The following is a 24,015-nucleotide window of genomic DNA, read 5'->3' on the forward strand; positions in this document are numbered from 1 at the left end:
CTTATAATTGAGTATGTTGGTCGGTGTTTTTTTTTTTACTGTTACCTATGAGTATGGTTCTGTTTTTTTTTTCTGTTTCCCTATGTTGTTGGTTTGGTTTTTTTTTTATTCCTGTTCCCTTTTATGTTGGTCTGGTTTTTTTTTACCTGTTCCCTTGAGTATGTTGGTCTGGTTTTTTTTTATTTTTACTGTTACCTATGAGTATGTTGGTCTGTTTTTTTTTTACTGTTACCTATGAGTATGTTGGTCTGGTTTTATTTTTACTGTTACCTATGAGTATGTTGGTCTGTTTTTTTTACTGTTACCTATGAGTATGTTGGTCTTGGTTTTATTTTTACTGTTTAACCTATGAGTATATTGGTCTGTTTTTTTTTTTACTGTTTCGTAATGGAGTATGTTGGTTTAGGTTTTATTTTTACCTGTTACCTTTTTTTTTTTTATGAGTATGTTGTCTGTTTTTTATTACCCACCTGTTACTCCTGAGTTATTTGTTGGGTCTGTTTTTTTTTACTATGTTTAACCTATGGTATGTTGGTCTGGTTTTTTTTTTACTGTTACCTATGAGTATGTTGGTCTGTTTTTTTTTCTGTTACCTATGAGTATGTTGTCCTGGTTTTATTTATTTTAACTGTTACCATTATGAGATGTTGGTCCTGGTTTTTTTTTCCTGTTACTAATGAGTATGTTGGTGCCTGGTTTTTATTTTTACTGTTACCGTAATGGTAAAGAAAATGGTTGGGTCTGTTTTTTTACCTGTACCTATTGAGTATGATTGGTTTTGGTTTTATTTTTTAAACTGTTATCGTTTATGAGTATGTTGGTCATGTTTTTTACTGTTACCGTATGATAATGGTTGGTTCTGGTTTTATTTTTTACTGTTAACCGTATGAGATATTGTTTGGTCCTGTTTTTTTTACTGTTACCTATGAGTATGTTGGTCTGGTTTTATTTTTACTGTTACCTATGAGTATGTTGGTCTGTTTTTTTTTTTACTGGTTACCTATAAAATTGTTTGGTAACTGGTTTTTTACTGATAGCGTATGCGTATGTTGGTCCTGTTTTTTTTTTAACTGTTAACTATGAGTAAATGTTGGTCTGGGTATTTTATTTTTTAACTGGTTACCTGTAGTATGTTGGTCTGGTTTTATTTTTACTGTTACCTATGAGTATGTTGGTCTGTTTTTTTTACTGTTACCTATGAGTATGTTGGTTGGTTTTATTTTTACTGTTACCTATGAGTATGTTGGTCTGGTTTTATTTTACTGTTACCTATGAGTATGTTGGTCTGTTTTATTTTTACTGTTACCTATGAGTATGTTGGTTGGTTTTTTTTTACTGTTACCTATGAGTATGTTGGTCTGGTTTTATTTTTTACTGTTACCTATGAGTATGTTGGTCTGTTTTTTTTTACTGTTACCTGTATGTTGGTCTGTTACCTGTACTGAGTATGTTGGTTTTTTTCTGTTTTTTATTTTTACTGTTACCTATGAGTATGTTGGTCTGTTTTTTTTTACTGTTACCTATGAGTATGTTGGCGTCTGGCGTTTTATTTTTTACTGGCCTTACTATGCCGTATGTTGTCTGGTTTTATACTGTTTTACTATGAGTATGTTGTCGTATTTTTACTGTTACCTATAAGTATGTTGACCTGGTTTTTTACAGTTACTTCTGAGTATGTAGGTCTGTTTTTTTACTGTTACCTATGAGTATGTTGGTCTGGTTTTTTACTGTTAGCTATGGGTATGTTGGTCTCGTTTTTTACTGTTACCTTTGAGCATGTTGGTTCGGCTTTTTACTGCTACCTATGAGTATGTTGGTCTGGTTTTCCACTTTAACTATGAGTATGTTGATCTGGTTGGATTTTTACTGTTACCTATGGTCTTTTTTTTTTAACTATGAGTATGTTGGACTGATTTTCTACAGACCTTCTGTAATTTCCATCATTAAAATATCTTCAAACAGGATCAGTGACTGGTCAAGGAAACCATAAACAGACGAGCGGTTAGGTTACTTCTCTGACATCTATACAGCAATCATGACTTGCACGTTGAGACCACATCAGAAACCTGGCTAATTTCACACGCAAAATGCTACAGATGCAGTTCAGATGACAATAATACCTCTCTTCGGAGCAACTTTACTCCAATTCTGAGTGGTCAGAAAGATGTAATGGGTTGCTTTTCATGGAAGGAGTTGAGTAAATGCATGTTTTCGGGTGATGAGAAAACAAAACTCATAGGCACTGTGAAGCTGGTTCGTTCATAAATTTCCCAAGGAACGGTCAATGATTAGAATATGGGCCGCTCGCCTCGACCACCTGTAAGGTACAGGAACCTATGACCTCAAGAACAGATAGCATTGATGAGAGCAGAAGATTACAAAGGGGCAGAGCAGGACAAGCAGAAGCAAGCAGTTGTTGAAGAGAGAATGAGATGAGAAATGAGAGCCGAGTAAAGGGATATTTATAAAATCAATCAACAGGTGTGTAAATATTATATAATTACCTATGCGGAAACGAGATGATATTAAACTGCCTAGTAGTATGGGAAAAATCCTTCCTTCGAGGCCGATAAAGGCTAGAGCAAAACAGAACATGTTTGGCTCGTTAAGAGTACTTTTTTTTAAATTAATATTTCCTCTTTCCAATGCTGAATTAAACGTCTCCGCAGTAAACCCTTTAAAAGGGGACTTCACATTCATTTATATTATCCAAGGGAAGCTTGAGGAAACCATTTAAACATGAATGAAGAAAAATTTGATTAACTACAACAGAGATTTCCCGGGAAGTCCTAAAAAAAACTTTCTCCAAGCTAAATACTCGTTCAATGTGGTAACCTGAATCACGTAAGCAATTACATTTAACGACGAATCAAATAGGTAAGTGAAGAGGTGACACTACGTCATAAAACAGGGTTTATCGAGCAGCAGAACAGGTAGCTTTTGCCACCCTGTTGTCGGGGTGTAAGAATACTACCACCATAGATCCAGTGTGTCGTAAAAGGCGACTAAAAGGACAAATGCTGCCTTGCAAGTCTTACTTTTTTAGTAAAGGGCTAGGTCCACTGCCAATAACTGCGGAAACTGCTGCCTTCCAGGTGGAACTTTTTAGTCAAAGGCGAGGCCCACCGCCAATAACGGTGGTTGATGACAGCAAGGGCATGCGGTCGTGAAAACCCCTTTGCCAAATAATAAACCATGCCTGATGTTGTGAGGAAAGGCGCATCAGGCAACCGACCCCTTAGTGTAGCGATAACGATGGGGAAGAAGAGAAGAAATAGTTTTTTGCAGCTTTCCTTGTCTGTGATCTGTCCCGCTTGACAGTAACGGCGAATAAAAAGATACTCGGTAACATTAGCGTTGGGTCGCGTCCTCTTTCGAGTTCACTTGGAAACAAAACCAAGACGAGGGTTTTGGCAGTGACCTACATAAGCGGGAAATCCTTTCAGCGGGGCATGAAGGTCGTCCGTGGGAAGGACTGAAGAAGAGTGACTAAAAGGACATGTAGGATTCCCAGGCCTTTCACTTATAGAGATGATGAGTTGATGGATCCGTGATTAAAGCTGCGGCCAAAAATAGCTTTAGAAAACCGTGCGAATGCAAGATTACTTTCACCCGATGCGAGGGAGGCTTCAAGAATTTTCAGGAAGGAAAAGAAACACTTGGATTTTCTGGATTCTCTCTCTCTCTCTCTCTCTCTCTCATACATACACAAACAAATATAAGCATATATACATTATATATACAATATACATACATACATTATATTACAGGTACATATAATTTATTTATTTATTATTCTTGAGGTAGTAGGGGACTTGTCCACATAAAATAAAAATTAATTACGTTAATGATGAGTTATGCATAAGTAAACCTGACATAAGGATATAAGGACCAGGATATACGACCGTTTGAGTACATAGTTTTCATTTTTTAAAGAAGAAAAAACTAATCACTCAGCAGAGAGAGATTACGCAAAAGTAACGCATCAACTACAAAATAATATAACGCATCAACTACAAAATAATAATCAGCAATAAACCGACATCTTTCAAGAAATGCACGCACAGCACAAACTGACAAACACCTAAAGCTGTGCTCAACACAAAAAAGTTATTAAAAATAACGTGTGACCTTGATATTTATCTTTTTGCCATTTTCGTCAAGTCAACGAACTTATGTTTTTTATAAATCGCCACAGACGGTGTAATGAAAAGGAGAGAGAGAGAGAGAGAGAGAGAGAGAGAGAGAGAGAGAGAGAGATTATCCTCAGCCGTACAACAAGTAGGTTATCAGTCCATTTCCCGCGTTTGCAACGAAAATAGATGTAAAATATGCGTGGTATGTTTTAAATGGGATTATGTCACGAGACAGCATGTACAAAACATGGAGATTGCAAAGCATAATGGACGCATTGTGTGAAGAAGAAAAAGAATTGTTCATTAAAGTATTATGTGAAGTAACAAAGCAATGAAAGTATCAAATCGGTGGGTGGGTACGGGAGGGTTTTGGTGGGGGCGCCGCCTAAATAACTACTTGCACGAGGAGACGCGGGACATGTACAGCGTATAATGCTGTACGAAACTCTCAGCCGCGGTTTCAGCTATGGCCTAGTAGCGGCCTGTGCTATTGGCACCTATATCGGTGCCGAACGCATGACTAACTTTAATGTTAAATAAAATACAATCCTACTTAGGCTAGAGGCCTGCATTTTGGAATGTTCGAGGATTGGAGGGTGGATGACCAACATACCAATTTGCAGCCCTCTAGCCTCGGTAATTTTAAGTTTTAAGATCTGAGGGCGGACAGACAGACAAAATAGCCACCTCAATAGTTTTCTTTTACACAAAACTAAAAATGGTTATCGCAATTCTTAACGAGGATTTGCATAACACGTTTGCTAAGACTTAAGGGCGACCTTTTTAGTTTCTAGTTATTCATTCATATTCATTTAAAAAGAGAGATAAAATACATATCAACAAAGGGAAGAAGAAGACTGGGATAATTAGAGGCTAAGATGATGACTAAAACTTAAATGTCATGAGAGATGAGAGGTCATTAGGACTAATGTGTGAGGCTAAATACAAACAAATCATGATGACATGCGCACAGACAGTCCCGAAGAAGACCCAAACCTGCGCATGCGCAGTACTAAAAATATAGTGGTTTCCAAGCCTTTGGTCTACAACCCTACGTAGTACCTACGGGGAAAGCCATGGAACCAGACATTATGAAATGGTGTTTGTAAAGTGAGTCTGTATAACCTGATTAGCTAACATAAAGAAGGAGAGTATGGATGGTAGGAACAGTTAAAAGTAGTTATAGCTGTTACAAGCTATTCACTGAGCTCAGTTACATCTGGACTACTGAAGCTCGACAGGCTGAAATGGCTCGGGAAGGGCGGAGGACGAGGGCACTTGGACGTCATGAAGGTTTGAAAGTTTTGGAACGCAATGTCGAATACTGGAGAAGGCAGACATTACGGCACGCGCTGGGATTTACGAGAGAAACTACACATACGCACATCTATTTCATGAGTATTAAAACTCTAGACAAAGAAATCGGAAATCTTTCACGAAGTGGGTCCAGAAGCAAACGAAGTATATATGTAGCTATATAGTCCTCCACGACCCTGGCGAACTCTCGCCTCTGATTCCAGTCATTATCCCGAGAGAAACGAGCAATTTTCGCCGCAGACTTTCGGCACAGCACAGTCTTTCTCCGATTCTGGAATGCGGTGATTTCCTGCCTTTCTCCCCCCCCACCCCGATGACATCGATCGTGGATGCACGAATTCTGCAGGTAGTTATAGATGATGGGTGAGGAACACACGTACGGCACAAGGCCTCGTGGACAAGAGGTCATATGCTTCAGGAAAAAGAGAGAGAGGAGAGAGGAGAAGAGAGAGACAGAGAGAGAGAGAGAGAGAGAGAGAGAAGAGAGAGAGAGCGAGAGAGAGAGAGAGAGAGAGAGAGAGATAAAGGAGTCCGTCTTAACAATCAACAGAAAAATAAAATCAACGACGGGATATCGACGATCGAGAGAATGAACTGAATACAGAATTGAGGCCAAAGGCCATGCACTGGGACCTATGAGGTCATTCAGCGCTGAAAGGTGTAACAGGAGGAAAACGTTGCATTTGCACTATGAATCACTTGTTAGGAGAGGTTGGAAAGTAAGATAGAAGGAGAATATGAAAGGAGGTACAGTAAAAGGAAAGAAAGGGATTGCAGCTAGGGGCCGAAGGCACGCCCCCCCCCCCCCCAAAAAAAAATCGAGTAATGCCTACAGTGGACCGCACGAGGTGCATTGACGGCACTAACCATTCCCCGCCCCCCACCTACTCCCTACGGGATCGATCGAGAGAAAACGAACTCCAGCGCATGACTTGACTGTCGTCAGCCTGAGCGGGAGAATATGTGTTGAATCTCAGGCGACCGAATGGAGGCTGGGAAGAGCGTGATGGCTTCATCTCTCTTCCGAGAGCAATTTCTGGGAACCTGGCTACGCTGCGGAAGGTCTTGGATGATGTCGATGGTGATTGAAGTATTGTGGCATTTACAGTGATAGCAGAAATGTCCTTTGCGGGAATTAGAATGGTGGGAAATACTGAGTGAATGGCATCCTAAACAGTCCAAAATTTTAAAAATACACACCACACACACACACTACGACATACATACACACACCACCACACACACAAACACACACACATATATATATAATATATATATATGTGTGTGTGTGTGTGTGTGTTGTGTGTGTGTATATATATATATATATATATATATATATATATATATATATTTATTAAATATATATTATATATATAGATATATTATATATTACTTATATAGCTAATATTATTACTATATATATAAATATAATATATAATATATTCTATATATATTATATTATATATTATATATATTATATATATATATATTATATATATATATATATATAATAATATATATATATATATATTATATATATATGTGAATTTTTATCACATCACCGTGATTCATATACAAGCATTAAGCTAAGAATGTCCTTTAATATCCAATTCGCTCTACCTCTGAACTAATAAATTTTCATATATGTTAACCGAATGGGGAATTTTTTAGTCGATAATAATTTCGTCCTCTCGTGGATTCGAACCAGCGCGCAGAGGATAAATCAGGACTTCGGTGAAGTTATCGACTAGGCCAACAAGATCCGAGGTAGAGCGAATTGGATATTAAGGGACATTTGTAGCTTAATGCATATATATATATATATATATATATATATATATATATATATATATATATATATATATATAACACAGTAACACGTTACCTTTCACGTACTTTTACAATATTCTCTTTTCTCAAGTTCAGTTCCCATCACTCCAGTTCTCTTGCGGCCAGTATCTCTTAGCAATTAGCAATTACCAGAGCAGCAAATAGTAATTCCTCTGTGTTACCTGACACTTTACTATTGACTGCAGGAAGACAAGACGATTAGAATTGAGCGGGAAAAGCCTCACAATAATCGAAAAGAATTTCACGTCTAATTCTAACACCTGTCACGTCTTGACTTCAATCAATACATCAAAAAAGGATCATAATAATAAAGTACAATGATGTGTACAATGATGCGCTGACTCTGATACGTTTCCATCTCACAACATCGTATGGAATGACATAATCTATCATTACAATGGCTGCTAAAATATGCTTTGCGCAAAATACATAACTGTACATACTTTGCCTCGTATACACAATTACAACAGAAGGAAACCATGATATAAACTAATGGCTCTAATCGAAATTGCTTATATTCCAATACTGCAAATGATGGTAATTCAATTCTGACAGTGAGTGGGACAGACAGTGTATTTGATTCAACCAACAAACGATCTCACGATATCGCAACAGAACATTGGTCAACGAATTTATCTTTCTGAAGTTGTTGCTGCGGTCAAAATGACCTTCTATATTTATAATATATTATATTTATTATCTATATATATATATATATATATATATATATATATATATAGATATATATATATATATACTATATATCTATATGTAATATGATATATCTATAATATATATATTGTGGCGAAGTGCCAAGAATATCAGGTTACTACAGTTACCATTCATTAATTGTTACCTCACAACAGCCAGACACCTGAACCCTCATCACAGGTACTAAACGACTGAATACTCTAAAGGCAACAGTGATCCCTTAAGAACTTACCAGTATTGCAGAAAATCAGGCTAAGTTCATCAAAACAGGTGTGAGGTAATCTTGTAAGTAATTAAATTAATCAAAGGGCAGGCATCACTCCATCAAAAACTTTAAAAGTCTAAGTATTTCCCTGATTTCAGAAGTCTAAGTACTTCCCTGGTTCTAAGTCACTTCAATAAATTGAAGGAAAACAGATCAATTACCACTCTATGTTTCTACTTAAACTAATCATAATTAAATACTGGTGCAGAATAAAGAAAAAACTTATAAACATTTTAAATACAAAAATTCATTATTAAACTTAAAACTTATAAGTGAAATTCACAATATCAGGGAAAATTACTATTTCTTGAAAACAAAGCAAGTTTAATTAATTCTTGAATCAATTCAGTAAAACTAAATCAAAATTAATTTATCACAAAATTCAAGAAAATTAATTCAATTAAAATTCAAGTGCTAGGCAATAATTGAAATATGGAAATTAATTCACAAGTGCTAAACAACACTAAAACTTGAAAAGAATTCTAATTAAATGCAAATCAATTCACAAGTGATAAATTCAATTAAATGGGTAATGATTACGTAATGAAAATAGCTAAGTTAATTAAATTGTGAATGCAAATGAAAACACAGAAAAATGTGGAAAATACCAAAATTGCAAAAAGTATTAATCACACAAAATATTAAACCAGAGTATTTTAATGGGCCTTTTTTATACTTTACGTGTATATATATATATATATATATATATATATATATATATATATATATATATATATATATATATATATATATAATATATATATATATATATATATATTACTAAGTAGCGTAACGACTAAGCACTCTTTTGCTCGTTTCTTGGAGTCTAAGGAAGTGAGCACACGCGAGCTGTATAAATCGTACCGTACAATAATCAAATTCTCGTAGTGGTCAGTCCGTTGTAGAAAGGGAAAATATCCGGTGACATCAGACCGCACGTGACGCCCCTAACGAATCACACACATTCTGAAGGAGAGACTAAGGACTTATGGCCGTTAAACATTAACCATACTCTAACCATACCCGAGACATTTCTTTATGTGATAGATGAATGTCTGAATAGTAATGAGTAAATCTGATAATACGTCATTCGCCGATATTGAAAGTGTTTCTTTAGAACCTACGACTAAATCTCCTGAAAAGGTTGTTCAACATACAAGTGTTCTCCTAAAACCTGATGCCAGTATCTTAAGAAATCTCCATCGCAAACAGATATATCAATATATTATTTCTTACCCCGGGATAATCTTCCAAGCGGTAGAACTTCGACATTAAACTCTATGTACTTCCGATCGTCGCAACCATTTTCAGACTGCCTGTTGGAAGTAAGATATCATCAGTTCCTCTTAGAAATGGATCAATAAAGTAACAGCCCTTGGGCATTGGCCAGCTTATTCTCTACCAACCAGAGCTATGAGAACACCATCCAAATGTAAACAAAAGGGGTTACCAATAACGATGACGCAATATTGGCGTTTTTTTTTCACTCGAAGCGAACCAGATTCCAACGCATGTCGGCATGTTTTTTCACTGAGCATATAAAATAACTATGACGTTCGTCAAACAACAGAAGAGAGAAAGATTTTTTTTATTTAGATCAATAAAAACTAATTTTCTTCATATCAATTAAATTTGCCTTTATTCAAATATACGAAAACCGCGAACTCTGAAACGTCTAATCAGCTTCGAACCTCAATAGACGTACAAGGTGTCCATAAAGTCCCAGTACCATTCTGAGCGATAAAACACTTGTAATGGTACTGGGACTTTATGGACACCCTGTATTTCGCTCCCATTCCACTGAGCTCACCGCGTCTCCCATACAACCTTAATTTCACTTCTGAGACTATTATAACCTACATAAATCCTCTCTCTCTCTCTCGTGTGGCACAGGCTCTCCTCCTACTAACTTTCGTTATGTGGTTCAGTAGGTCACCGCCAGAGGGATTCAGAAAGCAGTTTCACTTTCACTGCGTAACTTTCCTCGGTGGCCGCGCGGGGCAGATGGCGCCACGGGTGCGGGTCGTAACTCCCCCAACTACAACCCCCCCCGACCCCCAGCTGGTTCGGACCAGCTTCAAGTTACGACTTTTTAACACCTCTTATCGATGCCCAGAATATTCTTCTTTTTTCTCTCTCTCTCTAGAGAGAGAGAGAGAGAGAGAGAGAGAGAGAGAGAGAGAGAGTAGCCCGGTGCGTCATGTAATGAAACGTCAGCTTTTGGGTATTTGGGTATCAAATTCATGTAATGAAATGTCAGTTTTGGGTATTTGGGCATATAATTAATGTAATAAATCGTCAGCTTTTGGGTATAAAATTCGTGATAAGAAACGTATTTGGATATAAAATTCAGGTAATGAAACATCAGCTTTTGGGTATTTGGGTATCAAATTCGTGTAATGAAATGTCAGCTTTTGGGTATTTGGGTATAAAATTCATGTAATGAAGCGTCAGCTTTTGGGTACTTGAGTATCAAATTCGTGTAATGAATCGTCAGCTATTGGGTATTTGGGCATAAAATTCGTGTAATTAAACGTCAGCTTTAAGGTATAAAATTCACGTAATGAAACGTCAGCTTTTGGGTATTTGGGCACAAAATTCGTGTATTGAGACATCAGCTTTTGAGTATAAAATTCACGAAATGAAACATCAGATTTTGGGTATTTGGGTATAAAATTCGTGTAATGAAACGTCAGTGTTTGGGTATAAAATTAATGTAATGAAATGTCAGCTTTGGGGTATAAAATTCATGTAATAAAGCGCCAGCTTTTGGGTATTTGTGTATAAAATTCGTGTAATGTAACGTAAGCTTTTGGGTAAAAAATTCGTGTAATGAAACGTCAGGTTTGGATATTAAGGTAATGAAATGTAGCTTTGGGCATAAAATTAATGTAATAAAGCGGCCGCTTTTGGGTATTGTGTATAAAATTCGTGTAATGAAACGTCAGCTTTTGGATATAAAATTCGTGTAATGAACGTCAGCTTTTAGATTTAAAATTCATGTAATGAAACGTCAGCTTTTGGGTATTTGGGTATAAAACCAACTCTTTTCGACTTGCCTAGCTCCGGAATTCTCTCTCAAATTCCGCTTTCCTCGATGTTTTAATCCCCCCACCTTTTAGGGAGCAACGGAGCAGTTTATTACTTCCTTTGTATGTATACCCATTCTATTTCTTGTTTTCCATAGTTATGGGTTGAATAGGGTACCAGCCCATTGGCTCCTGCATCATAACATTCCTCTACATTAATGTACCTACATGCAAACACATACAATATATATATATATAATATATATATATATATATAGATATATATATATATATATATATATATATATATATATATTATGTTGTGGCAAAGTGCCAAGTATCTGGTTACTACACTTACCATTCATTAATTGCTACTTCACTACAGCCAGACACCTGAACCCTCATCACAGGTACTAAACGACTGAATACTCTAAAGGCAACAGTGATCCCTTAAACAACTTACCAGTATTACAGAAAATCAGACTAAAGTTCATCAAAACAGGTGTAAGGTAATCTTGTGTGTAATTAAATTAATTAAAGGGCATCACTCCATCAACAACTTTAGATGTCTAAGTATTTCCCTGATTTCAGAAGTCTAAGTACTTCCCTGGTTCTAACTCACTTCAAGTAAATTGAAGGAAAACAGCTCAATTACCACTCTACGTTTCTACCTAAGCTAAATATAATCATATATAATTAAGCTGGTGAAAAAGAAAACACTTGTAAAAATTTTAAATACAAAAATTTATTATTAAGCTGAAAATTTATAAGTGAAATTCACAATATCAGGGAAAATTACTGTTACTTGAAAACAAAGCAAAGTTTAATTAATTCTTGAATCAATTAAGTAAAATTAAATCAAAATTAATTTATCAAAAAATTCAAGACAATTAATTTAATCGAAATTCAAAAGTGTTAGGCAATAATTAAAATTTGGAAATTAATTCACAAGTGCTAAACAACAATGAAACTTGAAAAGAATCCTTTGTTTTCAAGTAACAGTAATTTTCATGAAATCTTAATTCAAAAGTGTTAAATTCAATTAAATGTGCAACGATTAATTAATGAAAATAACTAAGTTAATTAAATTGTAAATGCAAATGAAAAAACAGAAAAATGTGGAAAACATCAAAATTGTAAAAAGCACTAATCACACAGAATATAAAATAAAAACACACACTTCAATAAGAAAAAATGGATAAATGTACATACACACACACAAAATCACTTCAAATGAAACAAACACAAAACACAAGAATTTGCAATGTGTAAAAATTTAAACCTGTTTAATTAAACATTGTAACTATTAGTTCTCTAAACCATTGTAACTATTAGCTCTCTAAACCATCGGAATTATTAGTTCTCTCTAAACCATCGTAACTATTGGTTGCAACTAATAAACTTTCATTAACACACTTTACCTTGGTACCAATTGTCTTTCTGCTGCAGCTTGTTTCACAATTTCACCACACAATTCCCAATATCTCAAAAAATAAAAAGGCGCCGTTACACGTTTGTACAATGTTTGTTCAGATTCCACAAAAAGCACTAAATAATACTAAATAACTCTAAGAAATCCGAAATCTAAAAGTTACGAGTGACCATTCAGTAAGCTACGTTAATGTGAAATCAAAAGTGACATGCGAGAGAGAGGGAGAGAGGAGGGGAGATCTAAATGCTCTGAGGATTTAAGACTGAATGAATCTCTTTTTCTCCTTGTATGGGCACTTCAAGAGACTGACGGGCTCAAAACATTTTGGGCTTGTGAAAGATGGTGCAATCTTTCTAGAAGCTTCTAATATGACGTAACTTTACAGAAAAATCGTGAAATATCCACGTGGTATTCGAGCGAGCAAGTATGATTGACATGTTATGAAAACAACATGGAGACCGCGAGCTCCCTTAATCTCGAGGCGATGACAAGTAGGGGAAACAATACTATTTTGGAACGGACAAAGTTAATCTCTCTCTCTTTTCATTCTACGTTATATATTAACTTTTACTATGTTATGCGAAATCTGAACACACATTTTAAGACATCCTATTACTAAGCTAGCTAAGGAATCTGAAAAATGTTGCAAAACTCTTGTATATAACATTTCATACAGTCGTAGAGAAGATATATTCCTTATAAAAGTAGCAACTTAATAATACACACACACACACACACACACACACATATATATATATATATATATATATATATATATATATATATATATATATATATATATATGTGTGTGTGTGTGTGTGTGTGTGTGTGTATCTATGTATGTATGTGCGTGTTTGTTAATGTTACAGGTGCAATACATTTGTACGCAAGAATATAAAAGCATAATTATTGCTAAAATAAATAAATAAATAAATAAACATTAACCGTCCCCATCTTCATAACAATAAGGGGAAAAGGCAGTCTCCGGGCCTTAAGTAATAACTCCTCCAGATATTCTTGAATATATTCACACATGGAGGTCCGTGTGTGTTACACGTATGCGTAAATAAACGTATACTGTACATTAGTATACATAAGGTGCATGTGTATATACAATCATGCTGTATCATTCGTGGTTGATCTCCATCCACTTATCAGGATATCCGGCCGCTGGCCAGTTTCTCTTCGGAGAACAAAACAAATTTCCTTCCCTGATAAGAGAGAGAGAGAGAGAGAGAGAGAGAGAGAGAGAGAGAGAGAGAGAGAGAGAGATTCCTACGAACGCTGTTAACGAGGTGTATCGCTGTCTAACACGTAACATTGCTTAGACATAAATTTGACAAATTAACAATCAGCTGATAAGAAAGATTGTATCCTCCGCATGCAATGAGAGAGAGAGAGAGAGAGAGAGAGAGAGAGAGAGAGAGAGAGAGAGAGAGAGAGAGAGAGATTCCTACGAACATTGTCAACGAGCTCTATCCCTGTCTAACACGCATAATTGCTTAGACATAAATTTGACAAATCAACAAAATTGACTGACATCTTGAAACTCAAAACGTCCTTCATCTCGGTAATCTATCCTTCTGCAGGATACGAGTAACGGCAACGCCATTATGACATAATCAACCTAGAAAAAACGACGGCGGAAAAGATCCTGACAGGAAGGGGGGGGGGGGTTCCTATGCAAGAACTTTCTCTTTCTCTCTCGCTTAGGAAATGACCGCCTGCCTACTCACTCACCCATTCCAAACCCATCACCGCATTCTTAGTCACTGGATTAATTTGATACCCTTCTCCCTCTCCCTTGCTCATTCACATACAACCAGTGTGTGTATATATGTGTGTGTGTATTATATATATATATATATATATCTATATTAATATATAATTATATATATATATATATATACCACACACATTATATACATACACACATATATATATGTGTGTGTATATATGTATATCTATATATATATATATATATATATATATATATATATATAGTATATATATATATGTTGTATCATTATTTACAGAGCTACTAACATACTTTTCGCAGTACTGTACTGTAATCTGTACACACAGAAATATGGAGAGAGAGAGAGAGAGAAATACATCAACTTTACTCGCATCTTTTTCATTAATAATAGACCTAACTCCAGCTCATGTATCAGGGATAAGGACTGCCTTATTTATATATAAAAAGAAAAACTTACTCTGAAAAAAAAAACAACGTCATAACATCTAACAAACACATGCCACGCAACGAAGCTTGCTTCTGCGGGTGGAACTGGGTACAGAGTCAAAGTGCTTCTGAAGGGAAAGTGAATATCAATTGGTTTGTAGTCCATTCAACAGGAAATGACGAGGAAATGAGATGATGGCTTGAAGTTGGTAGTGTTTCTTACTAAATGAAAGGAGTTCATAGTGTATGTCTTACATTTCGTCGTCTTTGGGGCAGGAGGCCTGCCATTCAACAATCATTTTGAGCTGTATATAGAATTTAGGCCAAAGGCCAAGTGCTGGGACCTATAAGGTCATTCACCACTGAAATGGAAATTGAAAGTCAAAGGTTGGAAAGGTGAAACAGGTGGGTAGTGTCACTACCATCCCAGTTCTTCACCATAATCAACACAGTTTTGAGCACTTATATATAACTTATATAAGTTATGTATAACTTATAATATGTAACTTATAAATAACTTAGCAATATCGAATTTATTTTGTCTTTGGAATAGCTGTAAGCTATTCCAAAGACAAAATGAATTCGATATTGCTAAGTAACTTCATATATATATATATATATATATATATATATATATATATATATATATATATATATATATATATATATATATTATATATATATATATATAATATATATATATACACACATATAAATATGTGTGCATGCATGTTTTGAAATTGATGAGGCTACCCGTATACTACATAATATTTTTTTATTTTAGTGCTTACAAGTTATCTAGGCAAAAAATAAATAAATAAATAAATAAATAAATAAATGTTCTTCCAGCATCGGTAGCGCCGCTTCCAGTCCCACCACCAGTATATATAGGACGAAATCAATCGATCGTACTCGCTTTCAAATCCACCGACGAACTATAAATAAAGAAGGGGGGGGGGGCGCTTCGGCGAACGCCTAATTTGTGGAAGTTACGCCCAGACTACCGAAGCGTTGTCTACGCAAACCCCACTGACTGCCACAGCCTCCATGCTCTAATTGCTCAGTTGGACGGTTGAAATAAGTCGTTACCACCTGCTGCTATTCTGATCGGGTTGCAACATCACACAAATATAAACACGAAAAGACAGAGAGAGAGAGAGAGAGAGAGAGAGAGAATTCCTACGAACACTGTCAACAAGCTCTTTCAAGTAATATTGATTAGACATAAATTTGACAAATTTTGAGAGAGACTGAATAGACATAATTTTGACACATTAATAGAGAGAGAGAGAGAGAGAGAGAGAGAGAGAGAGAGAGAGAGAGAGAGAGAGAGAGAGAGAGAGAGAGAGAGAGAGAGAGTTCTTACGGACACCGTCAACAAGCTCTTTCACGTAATATTGATTAGACATAAATTTGACACATTAAGAGAGAGAGAGAGAGAGAGAGAATTCCTACGAACACTGTCACCAAGCTCTTTCCCTCTCTAACATGTAGTATTGATCATACATAAATATGAAAAATTAAGACACACATACACACACACACACACACACAGAGAGAGAGAGAGAGAGAGAGAGAGAATATTCTTCCTTATCAAAATTCACCATAGACTGGCATGGGTCTAAACCAGGTCTAAGCCCATAAATGTGGACCCATTACCAAATGAATTCATTCCTTCAGTAACTTACAAAGTAATTACATAGTAATGTCATTCGTTCCTGAACCATCTATGAGTTTGGATTTCAAATAAAATGGATAATTGGAATGATTAGGTTAAAATTATGTGTGTGTATGTATATATATTATATATATATATATATATATATATATATATATATATATATATATATATATTCTATATATATATATAAAGGGGTTACAGAAATCACACCAGTAAAAACTGAACCATGTGGTTATGCTTTGCGCATGCGCGCAAAATGCGTTACGAAAAAAACAATGTAATCAGTTACTTACGTCACTCTATGTACGAGCATCATACGCGTCAACTCATCTGAAGCAAATAAAAAAAATATATATCAGTATCATGGAAAAATGTCAGTAAGAGTTAATGTTATGTTTACTCCAGGGGGAAACGTATCTACGAAAAAACAATGTAATTATCATCAATTCAGCTGAAAGAGACAAAGAAACAGAGATGAATTAATAAACATAAATGTAAAATGGTTAGACAAGTTTAAAAGTTGGACGCTGGCCGGAGTCACAATGCCACTGTTGATGATATTTTCGATAAATTCTGCTACGTAAAACGTAGTACAATATGTTACAGCTGGTTCACTTAAGGTAGATTCTTGAATAAGCCCTTTGCTTACGAGACGTTTGTTTGGCGACAGCTGAGGTGGCTGGTAACCGGGGAGGTGGTAGGCAGCTCCCAGCCAATCAGCGGCCGACAAACAAACGTCTCGTAGGCATAGGGCTCACCCAAGAATCTACCTGAAGTGAACCAGGTATAGTCAAGGTAATTCAGACCATCCTTTAGATATCGGAAATCTTAAGAATACATGCTGTTCTGAAAGCAATAGATGTTAGTCTATCTCAGGCTCTGGAAAGAGATTAAAAAAAAAAAAAAAAAAAAGAAGGTTGGGTTAGAAGGTCTGACACAGTAGAGAAACGTGGTGTGAATCTGCTAATCTTTAACCCTGTAAAGACTTGGTACACATGTAATAATCTTCCCCAGAGCGTGTCAAGTTGCGAAGCCCTGCCATAAATCTACGGAAGCACACAAAAGCACCACCCGCATGCAATCAAAACGAAAGCTAGTGCGTAAGCGCATATTTCATGTAATAAACATTACAGTACTTCATTTTCAATTTGTCATTCAATTTTCCCATTGGGGATCAGAGCAACAGCTTGCGAGTGATGTCATATTCACAGAGAGAGAGAGAGAGAGAGAGAGAGAGAGAGAGAGAGAGAGAGAGAGAAAACTCAGCAAGTTCCTCTAGTAGGATATTAATGCAGAGAATAGACAAGCAAATTACCACGGGGATACTTCTACTATTTAACAAACAATCATTCTGGAGATTTGCAACGCATATGTATTTGCAACAGTCGTTTTGTAAGAGATTCTGTGGCTCCGTAAAAGTTGCTATTTAAATGACAATTAGGCCAAAGGAATTTAGAGTAGTAGTTAAAAGATTAATGAGCGCTTACGTCTTGCATACTCCGCAGGAGAGAATATTGCTTCACGGAACGAAAGGCGCTGACTAAGCAATCTGTCACAGATCCTGTTACCGTCACTGCCTGAATTTCCGGTAAACGATTTGTTGGGAAGCCCACAACACATTAACCTCTCACAGCTCTAAATACGAAATCGACCAAGGAGGATTTCCTCTTCCAAGTTTTCCAAGAAGTTCGGACAAACTTTCGAGTGACCTCTCAGGAAATAACGAAGGGGTCTCTTGGAAATGGCGATGCCCAGCTTCTTCAAAGAATTGAATTGAATATAGAATTTAGGCCAAAGGACAAGCACTGGGACCTATGCGATCATTCAGCGCTGAAGTGGAAATTGACAGCAAGAGGTTCGACAGGTGTAACAGGAGGAAAACCTCAAAGCAGTTGCGTTGCACTATGGATCAATTGCTAAGAGACGGTGTTAAGTAAGATGAAAGAAAGAATATGGAAAGGGGTACAGTACAAGGAACGAAAGGGGTTGCAGCTAGGCGCCAAAGGCACGCTGCCAAGGACCTTAAGTAATGAATACAGTGAACCGCCCCCACCCCCCTCCCACCAAGGTGATAATATCAAAGAAGGCCGGTTTTTTTTTTTTTTTACAGAACTGAAATCGAATAGAAACGTCAAAAGAGAGACAAGAATGACGACAGCTCTTGCTCCTACCACCTCATTGAAGACGAGACGGGAGAACTATAGTAGATTCACATTAACCGTGCATTTGATGTCTAGGCCAGTCCCTAACGACTCTCCTGATTGGTTGTTGATAAGCCAATCACAGGGCTGGAAACTCAGTCTCTCTCGAGAGTTCACATGAGTAAGATGTATTTTCCACCTCTCCTGAGGGATACGTCTTTCAAAAGTATCCCTCAGGAGAGGAAGATACATCCTACCTAAGTGAACTCTCGAGGGAGACTGAGTTTCCAGCCCTGTGACTGGCTTATCAACAGCCAATCAGGAGTGTCGTAAGGGACTGGCCTAGACATCAAATGCACGGCTGATGTGAATCTAACATAGTTTCCAGAAACTCCACCAACACCTCTAAGAACGAGGGGTCGCTATTGGCTCTGACCCAACTTGCTTATACCTGCTACCATACTCATTCTCCAGCCTTTTTCAGTCGCTTCGACGGGCCTCCCAAACCGTCTTGTGTCCGCCCCAGTAACCTGCGCCAACCTAAATTGGTCTGATCTGTGGCAGAACCAGTCAGTAGTATTGTGCTGGTCTGATTTTCACGTCATCTTATAGAAAATCATTCTCGCGTCTTATGCAAATAGATGACCTTAAAGAAATGCTTATTAAACATTCAAATAAGAGAAACAATATACATTAAAGACTTGTTGTAGTCTAGTGGTAATGACACTTGCCTCATTTACAACGGGACCTAGTTTCGATTTTGATGCACTTCCTTAGTCACTTAACTGATATATATATAAATCATAATATATATATATATATTATATATATATAATAATACTATATATATATTAATTAGTATATATATATTATGTACTTATAATAGATCTATAATATATCTATATATATAGTATATTATATATATATATATTATTCCCCATTAATATACAAAAGGTCATTTTATTACTCTAAAGTCACTTTTATACGTCGAAATTAATATATTTTTTATAATATGTTAACCAAAGGGGAATTTTTTAGTCAATAAGAAATTCGTCAGCTCATGGGCGCGAACACAGAACCAAGAATTGAGGACGCACAGTGAAGCGCTCTAAACCACACAGGCTATCATGAGCCGACGAATTTCTTATCGACTAAAAAATTCTCCTTCAGTTAACATATATGAAAATATACTAATTAAGAGGTAGAGTGAATTAGATATCAAATGACATTTGTAGCCTAATACGTATATATGAATGGGGTAAATGTGATAACTCATATATATATATATATATATATATATATATATATATATATATATATATATATATATATATCATATATATATATAAACTTTAAGTACATAAATCTGAACTTAAATTGTTGAACTATCACCTCACCTCGGTTCACGAAGCATGTCTCCTGCCCTCGAAAGCTTTTCTCCGTAACATTAGATTTCCACTGACGAACTACAGTGGGTGGGTCGAAATGAAAATGAAAAAAAAAAATCGGATGCGACTGAATTAAAGAATACAATCATTTTGAAAAGTCAAGGGCAAATACGCTACATATAGCAAAAATCTTTGAAACAAAAAGCCGGATTGATCAGCGTCGCCAACGTTGGGACTCCGCTGCATCAAGCGTGCACAGAAAATGAAGCATTTGTACCCCAAATGCATCATACCTTGGCACCGCTGCTACTCCAGGATCCACTGGAGGTGTCTAGAAAACGCCTGGCTCCGTTCCAGAGAGAGAGAGAGAGAGAGAGAGAGAGAGAGAGAGAGAGAGAGAGAGAGAGTCACTCTGGAGCCATTGTGGGTCTAACGCCCCATCCTGTAACACTTCTATAGGGGGCAACCCTCACCGACCCATGCCCCCTCCCTGACCCGATAGGAGAGCCGCCAGCCCCAGTGACCCTCTACCCGGGCTTAAGGATGGCATATGGCATCCTGCTGATTAAAGAGACGCCCTCAATTACCTGGACTCTTTCCTTTTCGGTCGGGTCCGTGGAAACGATTTTGTCACATGTGAAAGAAATTTAGAAATAAATTCATATTTCTATCACCTTCAGAATCGTCTTTATTATTATTATTACTATTATTATTATTGTTGTTGTTGTTCTCTTATCATTTATTTTCTTTATATATATATATATATATGTATATATATAAAGCAAAGGCCATGAAGGAAAGTGAAACGATGGAGTACTCACTGCAAGGCCTTTCGACTCTCGTCCTTTTCTAAACAAGGACGAAAGTCGAAAGGTCTTGCAGCGGTGCTCCTTTGTTTCACTATTCTTCGTGGCTTTTACCTCATTTATATAACATTCATCACGTCCAAATTTTCGTGATTGTCAGTGTGCGTGTGTGTGTGTATGTAAGTAAAGATGTACTTCACATACATACTCAAAAAAAAACTTTTTTTATTTTAAAAGAGCAATAGTAATTGACCTGTTTAGATCCGATGGCAAAATAAAAATTATGAATATTAATGAAGCCTGAAATCTTTCTATTACTATATATATATATATATATATATATATATATATATATATATATATATATATATTATGCAAAACATACATAGATAACAAAGATTTTCAGATAATAGGACAAACGCAGAAGAAAAAACAATGACCTAACAACCCTAGAGTCCATAATGATAAAATTAACTGTCCATCATTAAACACCCAACCTCATCTACACAATTGTTCATTGCTTAACGGCCCTATTTGTCTCGTCGTTGCCTTACTGTACGTGTGTGCCTTGGTTTATTATTATTGTAACTTTGTTTCAACAGTTTTCCTTTCAACTCCCGTCTGGGCTATTAGGTTCATTTTCGTGCCAATGGTGTTGTGTTTTTTGTCTTTTTTTGCTTATATATATGTATAATTTTTAAATGAGTTAACATTTTAAATAAGTGATTTTAGTTATATTTTATATTTTATATAAGTGTTTTATGATTAATTATTAAGAATCAACTCGCTGTATTTCAGCCTTGAAAATGCAACAATGTAGTTGTGAAACGTCGGCATCAGCAATAAACCTTCAATTATATCGAATGCCTTTCCCTGGAAGCCTACAAGTATGATTCCGAAAGCTGCAGCTCCAATTTTTTTTAATTTTTAATATAATTATATATATATTATATATATATATATATTAATATATATATATATATATACATAACATATATAATATATATAATAATATATATCATATATTCTATATATATATATATATATGTATATAATATCTATTATATATATTATATACTGATAGATCAAATGAATGTCAATGATACGACGATTTTCCTCCACTAAGTTGACAGATTATAAGTTTAAAATTCGACATCCAACTTATTGATACATAATTAATAGAAACTTCGTGGGTAAAAAGGAAGCAGGAAGTCATCAAGAAAATGAATATAAAATAATAAAACGCAAAAATGAAGAAACGAATAGAGTTTAACAACAATAAGCTGGACAATCGGAGGCAACTGCCCCAAACCTCCCGTAACCCAGCTCCAGTTATAAGATGGGGTTTGTAATGAGCCTTAAACCTGGTAGAAAGTTCAAGCGAATTCTTCAAATTGCAAGAGAGCACAATTATTCGCTCAGGAGAACCCCCACCCCACCCCCCTCGATTTACGACGGTAGAAGAGGAAGGCCAGTAACGAGACAGCGCTAGTTTTCATCGAAAAGCTGACTCCCCCCGTCCCGACTTACGGCGGAAGAAGAGGAAGGCCATTAACGAAGCCACTGCTAGTTTTCGACGAAAGGCTGACTTCCACCCAGCCCCATACACCCCCCCCCCTACCAATGCCTATCACATAACACCACATGTTCACTTTCGTCATTGTGCAATTCAGTGCAATGAGAAGAGAGAGAGAGAGAGAGAGAGAGAGAGAGAGAGAGAGAAACCTGCACTTGCAACATTGCTCCTCCCGCTCCCTTTCCTCAAGCGATGGACGTTTGTCCGTTCGTCCTTCCCTCATCGTCAGAGACAATGACATAATGAGAGGAAAACTGAAGCAGGTAAGTTGGGCTGCTTTCCTTACCCGAACAATGAGAGAGCCGTTCGAACGGACTCTACTCCTACTCCTACTACTACCACCACCGCCTGCGCTAACTTGGGGGGCGGCATTACGAGAAGATTTCTACCGGTCATAATCTGAGAAAACGAAAATCGCTTTCCCTTTTCATTCGTCAGGTAATCGCATGACTTTCTGTAGTAGCTACGTGTCATCGAGACTCTTGCCTGACTGACAGGTGGCGATGAAATCAACTGCATGTGAAGTTCAACCTCAAAGACCCGAATGAAAATGTCACAAATCAGATACATGAAGATCTCAAGCCCGGGTCTTCCCCAACATTTGATTTATTTATTTATATACAGATTTTTGGCATCATGCCAAGCACTGGGGCAACTAAGGCCATTCAGCGCTGAAACGGAAATGGGCAGTAAAAAGTTTGAAAGGTGTAACAGGAGTGTAACAGGAGGAAAACCTCGCAGCTGCACCATGTAATTGTTAGGAGAAGATGAACAGTATGATGGAAGAAAGACAATATGAACGGAGGTACAATAAAATGAATGCATAAGTAGTTGCAGCTAGGGGCGATGAGAGGCTGCAAAGAACCTTAAGTAATGCCCACATTGCACCGAATGAGGTGCACTGACGGCACTAACCCCCTACGGGGAAGGGGACCGTTTGGATACGGGACGAAAATATATTCAAGCCTACTACTTAGCTAGAGAGAGAGAGAGAGAGAGAGAGAGAGAGAGAGAGAGAGAGAGAGAGAGAGAGAGAGAGAATTACTGAACTCACAGTATATCTCTATTTATGCGGAATCATGTTAATATCTATCCATCCATCAAACTTTAAGCGATAGACTAATTACATGCTGAGGAAAAAAGACGATAAGCTATGAATGCAGTCATATTAAACATAACTCTTATTCATCTATTTATTTTATTTTATCTTATTGATCTTATTTTATTTTATCTATCTTATGTTTTATTTTTATTCTATATGTATCATATATATATATATATATATATATATATATATATATATATATATATATATATATACATTTTGCTTGCGGTTCACTGACAGTCAGATATTTAAATCACGATCCAAATGAACGAACTGCTGGCGCAAGACAGTAAGACAAAGACTAAAAGTTTCACTCTTTCACTGAAAACACGACGTTTTTCTTCTCACTGTTCCAATTATAGAATAAAGAATTTAGGCCAAAGGCCAAGCAC

At 36.3% G+C, this 24,015-nt stretch overlaps 1 protein-coding gene and 1 long non-coding RNA gene across 2 annotated transcripts in view; both read right to left on the reverse strand.

Moving 5' to 3' along the window:
- Positions 1-16,916, reverse strand: part of LOC135212514 (uncharacterized) — a 99,320-nt gene extending 82,404 nt beyond the window's left edge. Inside the window, exons 1-2 of the mRNA XM_064246028.1 lie at positions 16,901-16,916; positions 9,517-9,596 (exon numbers count right to left, since the gene is read on the reverse strand). The gene's annotated coding sequence lies outside the window, so the exon portion shown is untranslated. The remainder of the gene's footprint in view (positions 1-9,516; positions 9,597-16,900) is intronic.
- LOC135212873 (uncharacterized) lies at positions 1,143-1,885 on the reverse strand. The gene is made up of 2 exons (XR_010314004.1): positions 1,633-1,885; positions 1,143-1,195 (listed from the first exon to the last, which is right to left on the reverse strand). It is a non-coding gene; the product is annotated as an uncharacterized LOC135212873 (long non-coding RNA).
- Positions 16,917-24,015: the final 7,099 nt, after the last annotated feature.

Source organism: Macrobrachium nipponense, chromosome 41 (assembly GCF_015104395.2).
Source record: "Macrobrachium nipponense isolate FS-2020 chromosome 41, ASM1510439v2, whole genome shotgun sequence".
Lineage (NCBI taxonomy): Eukaryota > Metazoa > Arthropoda > Malacostraca > Decapoda > Palaemonidae > Macrobrachium > Macrobrachium nipponense.